Below are 15,030 nucleotides of genomic sequence, written 5' to 3' on the forward strand. Positions count from 1 at the left end.
TAGTTGAATAGAAATAGTGTTAGTGGATGTTCAGGGAAAGATAATGTAGTATTTGGCCTATAGGTATGAAGTTAGAGGGTTTTTTTTTTTTTAAGATACTTTGCTCAGAGTAAGAATTTTGTGTTTTTGTTGCTACTTAGCCTTATGCTTCCATATATGTATATATGATTTATCTCCAAGACACACTGTTTTGTAAAAATATAATGGTTATAAAATGCAGAGGTTTTATTAAAATTGCTGTCTAAATGATACATTCATGTACATATATACATACATATACATACATATGAATATATGTGTAAGGTATTTAAGAGATGTGCATGGAAGGATGTACAAGAAAGTATGTCGGTGTTTATGTCTCCCAAATGGGTTAGAAAGTCTTAGAGTGGAGCTAATTTTTATTCTATACCCTTTTGTATGTGTACATTATACATAATCCTTTTATTTTTTTTCACAGAAATTATCCTAACGAGATACCTTATTAAAAAGTCCATACCACAACATAATGTGTACCTTGTAGTGATAAATATAGGAAATTTCATTTTTCATTAGCATTTTGACTTAAATTCTTACCGAGCCCTCATGATACGCTGGGAACTCTAACAGTCACCTTACACTTTGTAACTCACGTTCATATAAAAATCCTGGAAAGAAACACCCTTCAAGTTCTCAGAATGTCATCTTGCATGTATTGGGTGATGGGCATATTATTTTTTATTTATATACTTTCAAATTCTATCAAATTTCATTAATTATTAAAATTCAAATGAACACTTTAGGAAGCATCAGTTTACCATTATGCTTAATGGGAGTAGACAATAGGCATCTCTGGTTTGTGCGGACAGTTTATGATTTCTGTTTTCCAGGGAAGAAGAGTAGTGTGATGATTGCTTTGTACTGGAGATTTACTTTGCTAATGTTTGAAGCCATCACATTTGAGGTTCTGCTTAGACTTGGGCAGATGATGATGTTACTTGTCATGGTTTTTATCTGTATGCACAGGCACCTATTCTGTCTTAGGTCCAATTGTCATAGTTGTTTAGCATCTGGAAAAGCATAGGATTTTGAGATTGATGCCTTTATGTGGAAGTTTGCTATGTCTCACAGCCACAAAATACTGCCACCCATGCTTCTCTGGCCACCACTGCCCAAGATTTGTTAAGGAGAAGATACAGAATGATCATCATAAACACGTTTTTCAGTCAGTGGGAGGGATGGAGGGGAGTCATTCACTGTGCATGCCAGTCACTGTGTAGCTTTCTAATCTCATGTCAAAAGGATGCAGCTAAAGCCCCCTGTACATGAGCAACTGTCTCATCCAAATCACACAGCGTGATTATAGGTATTGTACAACTGTATTTATCTACCATGTTTGAAACAGTATCAATTCATTAAAACTAGCTAACCCATCAGCAGTTGACAGCTATGATTTAAGCAAAGATGCTTCTCCTTAAGCTTAGGGAGCACCACAGAAACTGAGAAGAGGAGATGGCTGCAGTACATATCTCAAAAACCTCCTGCTGGTTCTCTGTCCCTTCATTTTAACTGAAGGTATAAAATTTTTTATTCTGTGGAAATGCAAATATTGTTCTACCACCTGCTTATATCTGCTTTCCTTGGATCTGATTTGCCACTGGGTTATTACCACTGCTCTTTGCTTGATAATAACCTGGACTCTTTTTTGGAGAAAATGACTTCTAGTGCCATTGCTGAAAAAGCCTTTTCCTCTACGACTTGTCATGTCTTACGGTTGCCAAGCATGTTTTGTTTGATCTTAATTATTTCTTCAGGCAAAACAGGTGGACTCCCTTCCTTGTTTTGAGCCACAGCAGATCAAGGTTCTGTGATGACGGGTAAACCTGAAGCCTTCATAAAACTGGGGGTTTTGTGTGAACTCTTCTCATTTTGCAACTGTCTTTTTTTTTTTTTTTTGTCATGGTTCATCATTGCTGCCTCATGCTGTGTAGCCTCATGCTGTGTAGCCACATGGCCACCAGAATGACACTTACCATTACAAATAAGAACCCAGCTTGAGTTCCTACCTGCATTTGTAGGGGGAGAATGTTTGAGGGAGAACTGAAAAGAAAACCAATTGATTTTATAACAGATTTTAAGGTGTTCCATGTACTTTCATTCATATTTCACTACTTAAGGTCTTACTATACACATACTGTTTTTTAAATATATTTCAGAAAGGAACTTTGATAAGTAATAATTGGAAGAATATATAAAGAATGATTTAATGACCAATAGTGATGGCTGACATGTAATTTATTAATCTCTTTTAAAAATAGTAAAAGAGAGCAAATGGAAATAAAACAAAAAGTGACTTAGATGATGCAATATGACATTGTCTATATCAAATTGTATATGTATGTATATAATATATACGTATATCATATTGCAAGTTTATGATGCATATGTGTATGTAACTTACATCCATGCTGTTTAACAATTAGAATATTTATCACACCCTTTTATGCAATTCTAATTATAAAGAGTAAGAGTACTTTACTCTGAATAGGAGATTACTAAAAATTTTATACATTTGTATCTTTTTCACATCTTCAACAATGACTTTATCTTAACTACTACAACCAAATCTATGTTTAAATTGAAACTGTTATCTTGGGTATTATGTAGAAGTCACTTAAAACACAACAAAGCAGAAAATTAAACACATGCATACACACATGCAAAAACGGGTATTATATACACTGAACTGTGCAAGAGATAGTTCAGGATAGTCAGGCAATGCATAATTTAATTAATCCATTCAAGTTTTGTGGAGTTCCTACATTTTCTACAATAGATATGTATTATATAAAATGAGGTAAATAAGGTTATTTGACAAAGGGATAAATTTAAACTCATAGAAATCATTCTGACAAAAGGGATGATGTGAGGTTAATTCAAACTCCATTAACGCTAGGAAGATCAATGTAAGGTGATCATTTTTGTAGGGAAGTACTTGACCTGGAGATTTAGTAGTTGGAGATAATTACACAGGTGAAAGGTGGTTATTACAAAAAATATAGCCCCAAAGTAGGGCAGACAGATTTCAAACAATTTAGAGGAAAGATAAAAGAGTCTGGGGCATGAGATACTGTCATGATAAGTGATGTAAGTTTTCTGAAGTGAGTTCTACTTCATTATCTTAGATGACCTCAAAGAAGAGGCACATAGAGTTTCTAAAAAATGCAAGTTCTGAGAGAGGTCTATTTAATTTTTTTTTTTAATGATTAGGTGAAAATAATAGAAAGAAGGAGAGTCAAATGAAGGTTTATGTAAGAGAAATTTATTTATGTATATGTCCATATTTTTTGCTATATATATCCAGGACCTGTCCTAACTACATGTATACATTCCTTTAAAATGGCTTCAGAGACAGAACAACTTAAAGATTTATTATTACAACTCATAAAATGTCTCTCTCTTGAGGCTGCTAAGTAATTTATCAACCTCAAAAAAGTTTAGACTTTTTCAGCAATGAGAAATTAAGACTTGTAATAATACTAAAAGGTAGTTCCAACCCAGAGTTTTCCTAAGTCCATCACTTTCAATTTTTATATCGAAAGAAATCCACAAAATCATTTTAGGATAATTTAAGTGCAATTTTCCAGTGAATGCTACGGTCATTGGAAATCATCGTTTGGTAAAAATTGCTTATGCCTAAAGGCGGATAAGATGTGGATGGAGCCAGAAGAAAGTTTCTTGTGATTCTTTTCATTATGTATTTTTTTGATAATTGTGTTAGTATGAAGTTAAAACTATCTAGATTCTATCTTTACTGGACTATGAGTTTAGAACTTTGCTGTGCTAATCCTTATGTTCAATTTTCCCTTGATTTTCACTGTTTTCATCTTTATACCAGCTGTGCTCAGTAAATGTTAAATTGAAAACATAGAAAGAGAGTCATTTATTTAACATAGGAGTTTACAAACATCTGCACTCACCTTAACAAAGCAATGATTTTATGTATAAGATCCAGTGACTGCCAAAAGGAGTTGAAGGTTTTAAATATTCGCATTGCATAGTTTCTGCCTACGGTGGTTTTCACACCAGATTCTGTGTCACTGAGAGAATTTGGGACACCGAAGGCAATTAAAGATAAACTACCTGATGTTGCAGCCAGATTGCCACCAGGAGCGGTGCTGAAGCGATTTTAGCAACGCGGGTGTGCGTGTGTAATGACGCCCCCTTAAAACTCTTCTTAGACGTTACCCAGTGTGCATGTAACGCAGCAGAATTCCGCAGGAAGAACGCAGACTTTGTCTTTATCTTTTTTCAATTTAAATTTTATCATCAAATTATCTTTTTTTTTTTGTGGCATTATACAGAAGAGTATTGAGTTTATGCGGCTATGTACAGTTTAACGGATTCTGTAATTTCTGTTCTGTATAAAATTCCTGCTTTCTCTAATGGATTTCCTTTTCCAAATAGGATTGAAGAGGGCTGCAGTTGGAAAATGATACTCTAAGGATGTAACTAAAATCAATTTCATCTGAGAAATGTTTATTTTTTGAAGTTAAATATAGTGAATCATCACGCATATTAATTCACTTTATCCGCTTGTCTTCCTGGAGTTCAGAAATGTCTCACTATCTTTACAAAGAAAGTAAAAAAAAAAAAAAAAAACCCAAAAACCCAAAAACCAAAAAACCAAAAAACAAAACAAAGGGATTAAATACACATAGGGAAGATTAAATTGACTGTCTGTTCTTACCAGATTTCAGTCAATAAATTTGGGAACATCTAAATCTATTTAATGTCACCCTCTATTCATTTTCATATTTTTCACATGTGTGTTCTAATACATTCAGGTAGATTATACCATGTTGATTATAAATATTACATTTAAAATTAACATTTATTTATATTTGCATAATTTCATTTATAATTGATGTCTCAAGTCTTTCTATATTGAAGACCAGTAGTCCACGACTGTGAAACAAATGTTTATAAATTCAGTAATTCATCATCAAAACTATTCTGACAGTATGAGTGGAGAATTTGGAATCTAATGGTTCACTTGTGAAAATGGTATTAGCAGAGAAGAGGTGACCAGAAATACACACAGAGAATAACTTTCTGAGTGAAAAGTAACTCAAGATATCTCAACCTGATTTACTATAGTACATACTCCAGAAACATTACTTTTTGAACTACATGGCCCAGTATATACATTTACATCATTTATTTTCATAGTTATAACAGCATTTGCTTATAAATCTCAAACATATCACAGGTGCACAGAAGCTAATATTTATCCTTGAATTAATTTTCCATCCCCTTGTCTCCCGTTGTACTCCTTTTATACTTAATTCTTTTTTATATTTATTGCCACAATTTTTCTCTTGTTTTCTTAGTAAACGCTTGATGGATCTGCTTCTATTGCTGTGCTTACGTCCTTTTCTTTTCTTTTTTTTTTTTTTTGAGGGTTGTTTTTTTAACATGTATAACTAAGCTAAAAAAAAATGTTAACCCAACTTGTGAGTCTTTGTTTTCAAAATTGTGTTTAACTTCTCAACCTTTACGTGTTTGCTGTATGTGTAATATACTTATGCATGTATATGAGTAACCTCATTTTTTAAATCATTATTCATTCTTCTTGTAATTATTTGCTGACTTGTGTTTTCTGAATTTGAGTACATTGACCCATTTTATTTATTCTGTGTTTCCTTCAATACCCTATCTTTAAGGGTGTCTTATTAAACATCCTATATCTATCTTTAACAGTCTTAAGTATTTAACCTACATTTATACATGCTTTTGACAAATAATTAATAGTAATTAATAAGTGCATTTGCCAATAAAGAATAGAATCATTTTATCTGAGATTGGTTTCTGCTTTAATCTCTCCTACTATCCCAAACCAGTTGATAAAAAAAAAAAAAAAACTGATTCTTTTTTTTGGGGGGTTTTCATAACAGATTGATTTTTTAAAACGTTTTAATCAGTCATTATTTAGGCTTCAAGTTTTATTCATTTACTTTTGTTTACCACCCTTTTGAATCACAAATCTGTCTACTTGCCTATTTATTATATTTTCAAGAAATTATTTCAGAAATGGTTATTCGGTAATACCATTGTTGAGTCTGGCCTGTAAATAAATGACAATGTTTTGTTCCCTTGGACTTGGTTAACATACTGTCTGGACAGAGAACGTCACTTGTTTGCAAAAGTTTTTATGATTTGACTTCCCAGTGGTCTAGCATTCGCTTATTGATGAGAAGCTGACGGAAATCTGATTCCATGTGTTTGTAGGTAAATCTTGTTGTTTTGTTCTTATACTCCTGTAATTATATTGAATTTCTTTCCTGTTTGAAGTCCTCAAATTTCATTGGCTTGTACCTTAGGATGCTTTAGCTTCAGAAGATTTTGTGATATTATGTCTTTATTTCTTCATTGTCACCCCTCTATTGTCACCTTTTGGAACGCCTAGTTCTCTATCTTCTTGTGTCTTTGCTGTGCTGTCTGAGGTGGTCCCACAGCTGATTGGCCATGTGAGTTCCGTTCTTTTCCAGGTTTTGAAATTTTTTTCATGAATATTTATCTGTAAAAAACCAGAAACTATCTTGAAAACATAACTCCCAATCATATATCTTTATTTTTCTTCTCATAATTTCTATATAAGTTAAATAGCATGTTAATAAATTTAAAGTTCCTTTTTCATTTCCCTCAGTTTCCTTAAAGGCAATTTTTCGTCTAATTTGATAAAAATTCTTCCAGTTAGAATTTATTTATTTTACTAATTCGATTTTTCATAATTAATTCATTATATTACCTATTAATACTTTAAAAATGTATAGGTATATTTGTGTATATTTTTCCAGCAGATTAACATTTATTTTTATGATTATCTGTTGAAAGCCTATCCACATGGGTAAACATATTTTAATATATAACATTCTATTTTATATTTTGCATAAATTGTATTCTTAATTTCCCCAAATATAGGTTACTTCTATTTCATATCATATTTGGGGAAATTATGTAAATTAGTACTAGTAATTGTAAAATATGTAAATTAGTAAATTATGTAAATTAGTAAAGTGAATGTTAGTACAAAATATGCTATTAGTAAAATAAAGTACAATTAGTCATTTAAAAGAATAATAATTTTGTCCTCATCAATTTGCTATTTGAGCAGGGCTTAGCAGGAACAGCTTGTTCTTGCTTTAGTCGGCCTTACCTAGTGTACACAAAGGCCAGAGTTTAAATCACCCCCAGGATTTCTTACTAACGTGTATAGTAATTGCGGCTGTTTGTCAATGGGACCTTAGTAGGGGTCCTCAACGTGACCTCTCCATGTGGCCTCTGCTTCCTCAGAACATAATGTCTAGGTTCCAAAAGATGTACATCCCCAATTGGGGAGGATAGAGCTCAGTGATAGAGCATTTGCTTAGCATGCACAAAGGTCCTGGGTTCAATCCCCTGTAACTCCATTATAAATAAATAAATACATAAATACATAAACTTAATTATCTCCTCCTCAAAAAACCCCCAAAATCCCCATAAAACAAAAAACCATGCATCTCCAAAGAGAGAAAGCCAAGTGGAAGCTGAATTGTCTTTCTAACTTGTTCTAAGACTTCACTCAACATCACTCCTGCTGTATTCTTTTTATTAATTTGAGTCTCCAGAGCTGTTCACCCTAGATAGAGAGTACCAAGGTTCTGGAAGAGAAGACTGGATTGAAATATTACTGTAGACATGATGAAAAAGATAATCTGAGGCAGTCTGCCTTCTCATCTAAATATCTTTTTATCCATCCCACATGCTCAATACAATCACCTTGTGTCCTGACCCCGCACCCCAAAACCTCATCCCATCAGGTTATCACACTCAGGCGGAGGTTTGGCATTGTATGATCTAAATCTGGACCAGCTGTGGATGAACTTTGTCGGGTGTGGTACATCTGCTGCAGCGCTGTTGACTCTTTCTCAGTCTGAAAATCTGAGAACTAAAAAGGCAAGTGATATGTCCCTGTAGTGAACGTATAGTAGAGAGACAGGCATGAGGTAACTGTGATAGCCATTCTTTCAAAAAAGGAGGAAAGTGAGGCGCTTGGTAATCACTGGTCCTAGCAATTCTGAAATCCAACTGAGCACTGGTTGCGAGTCCCTTGCTTCCCTGATCACAGCTCGGACACTCCGTGGGTCTTTGCACTATAAGCTTTTGTTTTCACCTCATGAATCATCCTCCCTTTCCCGTGAAAAAGTATTTATGTTTGCAACTAAGTAGTGTTTCAGCCTATTTCCTGCCTATGTTAGTTGAGAACTGCCTCTGTTTGCTGTTACTGCCTTTATTTTTAATGTCCTTGTCCTTTTAGTACAGGCTGATATAACTTGATTAAAAACTTCATGGGTTTATACTATTCAGTTCTAATACAATCCTTTAGGCAAAAGCCACACCCAGAAACTTCTTTAGAATGAACTCTTCTTCATTCAGTACTTTAAAGATGCACCGTTGTCATCAGGCCTTTATCTTTTCTTGTCCACGAGTCCATGAATTAGTACTATCATTGTCCCTCTATGTGCAGTTAGCCTTTTCCTCTGGATTCTTTCTTCATTTCCTTTCCTTTCCTTCCCTCCCTTCCCTTCCCTTCATTCCTTCATTTCCTTCATTCCTTCCTTCCTGTCTCTCTCTATTCTTTTTTTACTTTTTGAAGTTTTACAGGGTATAGATATCTGTGTATCAATCTTGCTTACTATTCACTGAGCTTCTGTAGTTCTAAATTAATAAACATTTGGCAGTTACGTCCTCAATTGTTTCCTGTCCTATTTAATATTTTTCTTTCTATGCTCACCTGATACTGTCCCTCTTTGACCACTTGATATTGCCCTACAAGATGGTAATTATTTCACTTGTTCTCAACTTTCCTTTCTCTCTTTTGCAAAGAATCTATTTATTGATATCTCTTAAATTTCACATTCACTTACTTCTGTAGCTTCCAAACTTCTATAAGCTCGTTCAGTGAATTTTTCATTTCTGATTTTGTAATTTTAAGTTATAGAATTTCTCTTTCATTGTTTGTTACAGTTTCCATTTCTCTGCTACTTCTCATCTGTTTGTTCCTTTTGTCAATGTTTTCCTTTAGGTTTTTAAATAGATTTCTAGTATCTGTAAAACAGGTTCTTGTGTGCTAATCCTACTCTCTGTTCCATCATGATGTCTGTTTTCATTGACTGATTTTTCTTTTGATATTTCCCAACTTGGGAAATACACTGGGGATTTTTAATTGCATCCTAGACATTTTTAATGATTGAGTCTGAATTATGTTGTCTTCCTTTAAAAGGCATTGAGTTTTGTCATCAGCAGTCATTTAATTACTTTCAATTACTGGCAATATCCTTTGGATTTGTTATGCTTGGTCTTATTTCTTATTAGGGCTAGTCTAATTTTATTCTTAGTCCTGAAAGTTAATCATTACTCTAGTTTATGGTCTTTACTCATGAGGTAAGACTATTCTGGAATCTACATTTAATTCACAAGTAATTAGTTCACAAAGATGTTTACTCTCTAGATAGATGAGAATCAGTGCTCCCAGCCTTTAGCAGTATCCACCTTCATTTACTTCACAGCTTCTGAGGGCCAGCAGTCTCATAAGTAAAGACTCTTCTTATGAATGAGAAGCTCTCTGTCAAATACCGATTGGTGACTCCACACAGACTTCTGGTGCGGGGCCATTTTCCTTATGTCTCGTGGCCTGCATTGCACATGTTAGTTGCTTCAGCAGCAATATATAACTCCATCCTCTACCACCTCAACTCGGTGCATCCACTGTGTCCTGCTGGTGCTTTATGGTCCTCATCTGTGATCCAAAACATAGCTCCATGCAGGAAGCCAGAATGAACATGAAACTCACCTAGTGTGTAACCCTTCTCCATGAGTCATTGTCTTAAGCAGCCTTTTGAATAATAACTGAAAACCCAAGGATGCCTTCCTTACTTTGTCACTGGAGGGTTAGTTTGGAACCAGTTATGCTAGAAATAAATGATCTCATGTGAAAATTTTAGAGGTGAAGATTTCACATAGTTTCTAATTGAAAATGGAAATTTTTGAGTAAAACAATAAAATGACAATTGACTGTACAATATTCACAAAACTAAATAAGTTTAAAATCAATTGACATAATAAAATACCCCAGTGACACTCTGTTAAGGTAATAGCATTTATGTTCAAAGTCATTAAAACTTAACACAGAACTAAGATTTTTAAACCTCTACACACACACATTTTTACAGATATATACACACATGCATATGTACATACATATATGCATATATCTCTGTTTTTTTCAAACAATGAGCATACCAATATTTCACAACAGTGTTAAAAACTAACAACATTGATATCTGGATCATGAAACAAAAGAGGATGTGAGATGAATATGTCCTATTAATTTTTTAAGACTACTATGTTTTGGGCTATAGTGATGACATTGATATTTATTTGACATTCTTCAAATAAACTCAAAAATATTTCTATCTTTAATCTAGTGTAATTTGTAATTTGTTACAGTGTATGTTTGCAGATTTAGCTGTTATTTTTTAATGAATAGGAGCGTGAAGTTTTACTGTGAGAGTATATGGGCTTTCAGATACTGTGGTCAAAGTTCAATTTATGTTAATTACATGAATTTGTATGTTCTTCAAATTATGGAAACTTCCTAAGCTTCTGTGTTATTTTACAAGTAGAAGTAATAATTGATGGTTCAGATGATTCTTAAGATTAAATGAGGTAATGCCTGTGAAAATGCCTGATAGATTGGCTGGCAAAGATGGTGCTGATGGTGTCTTTGTATTGTGATGAGTCAAGCTATTTTGTAAATCAGATAATAATTTTACATGGGTAGATCACAATTGCAGGAATGGTTTATTTCCATTTTTCATTGGTCTGCATTTGCAATGGCTGAAAACTTTTTATTTTTAAGTGCATAAAATCACTCCCTTGTAATATCCATTCATACCATTGATCAACTTGTTAAATATCTTCAAAAAGTCATTGAGAAGAATCAGTGGTGCTCCAGAGTTGTCAAATTAAGCAGTGATTCATTTTGTATATTGTAATGTGGTGGAAATCCATGGGAAGGTGAATTGTTGGTAGTATAATTATATTATATCCATATTGATTATCCTGATACAGTCTTTCCCAGATGCTGTCTGATATTATTCAGTAAAACCCACGTATCTGGGAAATCTAAGGCACAGAGATCAAGTAGGTCTAGACTACATAATGTCAGAGCCAGAATTTGGAGGTAGACCTGGAGCCTAGGTTATAGTTATGTCATTTCTATATGTGCCAGGATCCATAGAAAGGAGTATTTAAAAGTCTGGGTTGCACGGAGAAGCACTAAGGAGAAAACAACACATTTGGACAAACTGATAGATGGTCAATATTTTACGTATGGAAGAACATAAAACATCTGTGCTCAAATGTAATTCAGAGGTTGAGGTCATGTGACTGCTACCACTTGAAAAATAAGCTCTCTCTTTCCTGATACTAAAATCTGTAGGGGCAGTATCTTTTCAATGCCAGTAGCAAAACAAATACCTTTATCTCATGCTATCTCCATAAAAAAAATTCATTAGTATTTCTCATGGGTGGTAATTAAATATTTAGGACAGGTAGGATTTTTAGTTCTGGAAGTATTGAGTTACCCTGAGGTTTGTTCAGTTATCCAAAGGTTTATTTCCTTCCAGTTTATTTCCTGTGAAAATGATACACATTTTATACTATGGCTAAAAATTTGTGAAGAAAAGCAACAGAAGAGGACAAATATTATGTTTCTACCAACTTGTATTTTTTGAGCTCTCAAAAAAGGGAGTTGAATAATAGATTTGCTGAACTTGAAGGGAAAGTTTTTTTCCATGTTAAAGATTGAAATGTAAGTTGCAAGCATAATTCTGGTTTACTGCACATGTGTAGCGAATTTTTAAGGAACAAGTTTATTACATCAAGGACAGCATGAGTCAATGGTTTTAGGGGATTCAATAATAACCATGAAAAATCTGCACTGTGATATATTGGCTGTAACAGGTCTCACAAAGCGTCATGTAGAACTTGCAGAATTGTATCATTGAAGGCCACAATCCTTAGAACAGAGGAAGTTCTTTAAATGTAGGTCATTGTGTTCTTTTGTATAGTCAGATAGAAGTATCCAGAGAGCTCTTAGGATGCTCAGACAAGGAAAGTGAAAACCTTATTATTAATTCATTGTAAGATATAACTCATGATACTTACAGCGTAAGTGACCCGATTATCTTAATGTCAGTTAATAAAGAGTGAACCTTCCAAAGTCTGGGGATTCAGTTGTTTATAATAATATATTTGATATGAAAAAGTGAGCTACTAACAATAGTACTTGGAGTTCTATTTTATCTGTTCCAGAAAGTAGTGTGGTTTGAACAAGCAGGGTAATAATGATGTTGATAGTATTGTAGTAACAGTAGTAGTAGTAAAAAGAAAAGCCCACATTTATTGTGCATTTCACGTGTATGGATTAAAAACATTTAATGTTGGCCTTAAATGTACCTATGAAGGGTAGGGTAAGATTCTGGAGAGAACAGAAGCACATAGAGATTTTTGGTGACTGGCACCTTCTCTTTCTAAAGGAAGTTACCAATCCTCTCAATACTGGCAAGTGATCAGGAGTTGTCAGCTTTGTCTGGGCAGAAGTCATGGTTGCAGGATGGAGATTCCCAAAGGTCAGACAGACCAAAGTAAATATACTAAAAATTTGCAGGGCTTCTAATGCGCTGATAATTTTCTTATAAGTTATTTGTTTAAGTATGAACTTGTATCAGAAGGCAACTAAGAAGTGGAAGCAGAATATATGGAAAGAACAACAGCATTTTTTTTTTTTAACATGCTTGCACTGCCAAGAACCCTGAGATTGTAATTCAGGACCCACTGGAGGAAGAGGAAGAATTCCCATTAAACATATCAAGCTTCCCTTTTAAAGAACGTGCTTTTTTTTTGTTTTTGTTTTTGCTTTTCAATTCCATATATAATTGAGATCATACAGTAGTTGTCTTTTTCTGATTTAATTCACTCAGCATTATAATGCCCTCAATTTCACCCATGTTGTCACAAATGGCAGGATTTCTGACTTTCTCATGGCTGAATAATATTCCATACATATATGCGTGTATGTACAATTTTCTTTATCCATTCATCCATTGATAGACACTTATGTTGTTTCCTTGTCTAAAGAAACAGAGAGTAAAATGGTGGTTGACAGGTCCTGGCAGGTGGGGGAAATGAGTAGATGTTGGTCAAAGGGTAAAAAATTCCAGTTATAAAATGAATAAGTCTGAAGATCTACTATTCAGTGTGACGTACACCATATTACATTCTTGAAATTTGCTAAGATAGTAGATCTTAAACGTTCTCATCCCACATGCAGACAAATGTGATTATGTGAGGTGATGTGTTAACTAAGTTCATCGGGGTCATCATTTCACAGTATTTTTGTGAATCAAATCATCATTTTGTATACCTTAAACTTATAAAAAATATATCAGTCTTATATGTCAATTGTATCTCAGTAAATCTGGAAATAAAAAGAACACAGGAAGGCAGGACTCTTTAAAACAGATTCCAATAGTGTGCACTGGACATGCCAACATCCCTTCTTTATGTGTCTGACTTACTTCTTATTTAATAAAGAAAATGAAGCAGTGCAAATAAAATAATAGTTTAATGACAGAAAGAGGAATGTGGTTAGCTACACTCTAGGAACAAAGGTGAGAGAGAGGCACAGTGAAGCCTTAACAAAAACTTAACCTGAGTTTGGTTTAGCGCAGACATGATGGAAGTAAAGTAGTCATTCTCTAGCAGGGAAAAGGGCAAAACTTTCTTCAAGAAAAGTAACATAACCCAGATTCTTAAAAAATGAAAATAGGATGTAACATTCATTAAAATAATTTCTAGACATGTCAAAAAACAGAAAAATATTGCTAAAAACAGGAGAAAAAGAAGGTAAAGAGGAATGGACCATTAAGAAATCTAGATACTGAAATATCAAACCAGGACTTGAAAGGCATTATTATTAATGTATTCAAGAAAATAGAGTAAATAAATGGCAGAGATGAACAGACAGGTAATTTCACCAGTGAATTAAGTTTATTAAAGTATGTAAGACTTTTTGAATGACATGTAGTATCTCAAATCAAATATTAGACCCATGAGAAAATAAGATGGGTTGCCTGGAAGACAGATCTGTTGAGAATATTCAACTGAAGCACAGTGAGGGGTGGGGGGGAAAGGAGAAGTCAACATAAGACAGATGTGAGAAGATGATGTCAGAGAAAATGAACAGGTTCACTTGCATAGACGGGATTAAACTGTTGGGCTATTACCTCAGGTATAATGAGAAGTTACTGAGAAGTGTTACACTTTGGAGCAGATGACCAGATTTATGTTTTTGCAGATTCCTCTGGCTGCTGTGAAGACGGTAGGCAAGGGAGCCCACTTAGAAGCCCAGCGTGGTGGTACAGGTAAGCGGTCCCAGCGATTTGGATTACGGGCTGGCCATGGAGGAGCTGGTTGGCTAAAGCTTGAAGAGTGAGTTTCAGGGATTGATCATTGATTGGATATGGGAGAAAAGGAAGTAATGGCAATAATGGCTCTAGAAAGTTATAAGAGAATTCCTTCATTAAAGATTCAGAGTCAATATGTTTAACAAATCATTTAAGGGGTAAAATATGAATAATAACCTTTTCTTGCTTGATTTTAAAACCTGTATTTCTATAAGTTTTAATTAAAACCTTTAACTATTTAAGTATAAAGTTGTTTTAGGTATAATTTTCCCTAATGTATGCTTAGTTTTATGTACTCTTTAAATGAAAAACTCTGGATAGCATCTTCAATCTATGATCTGTGTTTCTATTGTCATAGCCATGTTCTGTTCATGGCAAGATTTATACTCTGTGTGTGTGTGTGTGTGTGTGTGTGTGTGTGTGTTTGTGTGTGTCTGTGTAATATATACTTAGTGTGCATTGTATACCCCATTAAAATAAT

The 15,030-nt window shown here is 34.0% G+C and overlaps 1 protein-coding gene across 1 annotated transcript in view; it reads left to right on the forward strand.

Moving 5' to 3' along the window:
• The window catches only part of LOC141577578 (uncharacterized), a 736,830-nt gene extending 722,112 nt beyond the window's left edge, over window positions 1-14,718 (forward strand). Inside the window, exon 12 of the mRNA XM_074363186.1 lies at window positions 14,441-14,718. The gene's annotated coding sequence lies outside the window, so the exon portion shown is untranslated. The remainder of the gene's footprint in view (window positions 1-14,440) is intronic.
• The last annotated feature ends 312 nt before the right edge of the window (window positions 14,719-15,030 follow it).

This window comes from Camelus bactrianus, chromosome 4 (genome assembly GCF_048773025.1).
Source record: "Camelus bactrianus isolate YW-2024 breed Bactrian camel chromosome 4, ASM4877302v1, whole genome shotgun sequence".
Taxonomy (NCBI): Eukaryota; Metazoa; Chordata; class Mammalia; order Artiodactyla; family Camelidae; genus Camelus; species Camelus bactrianus.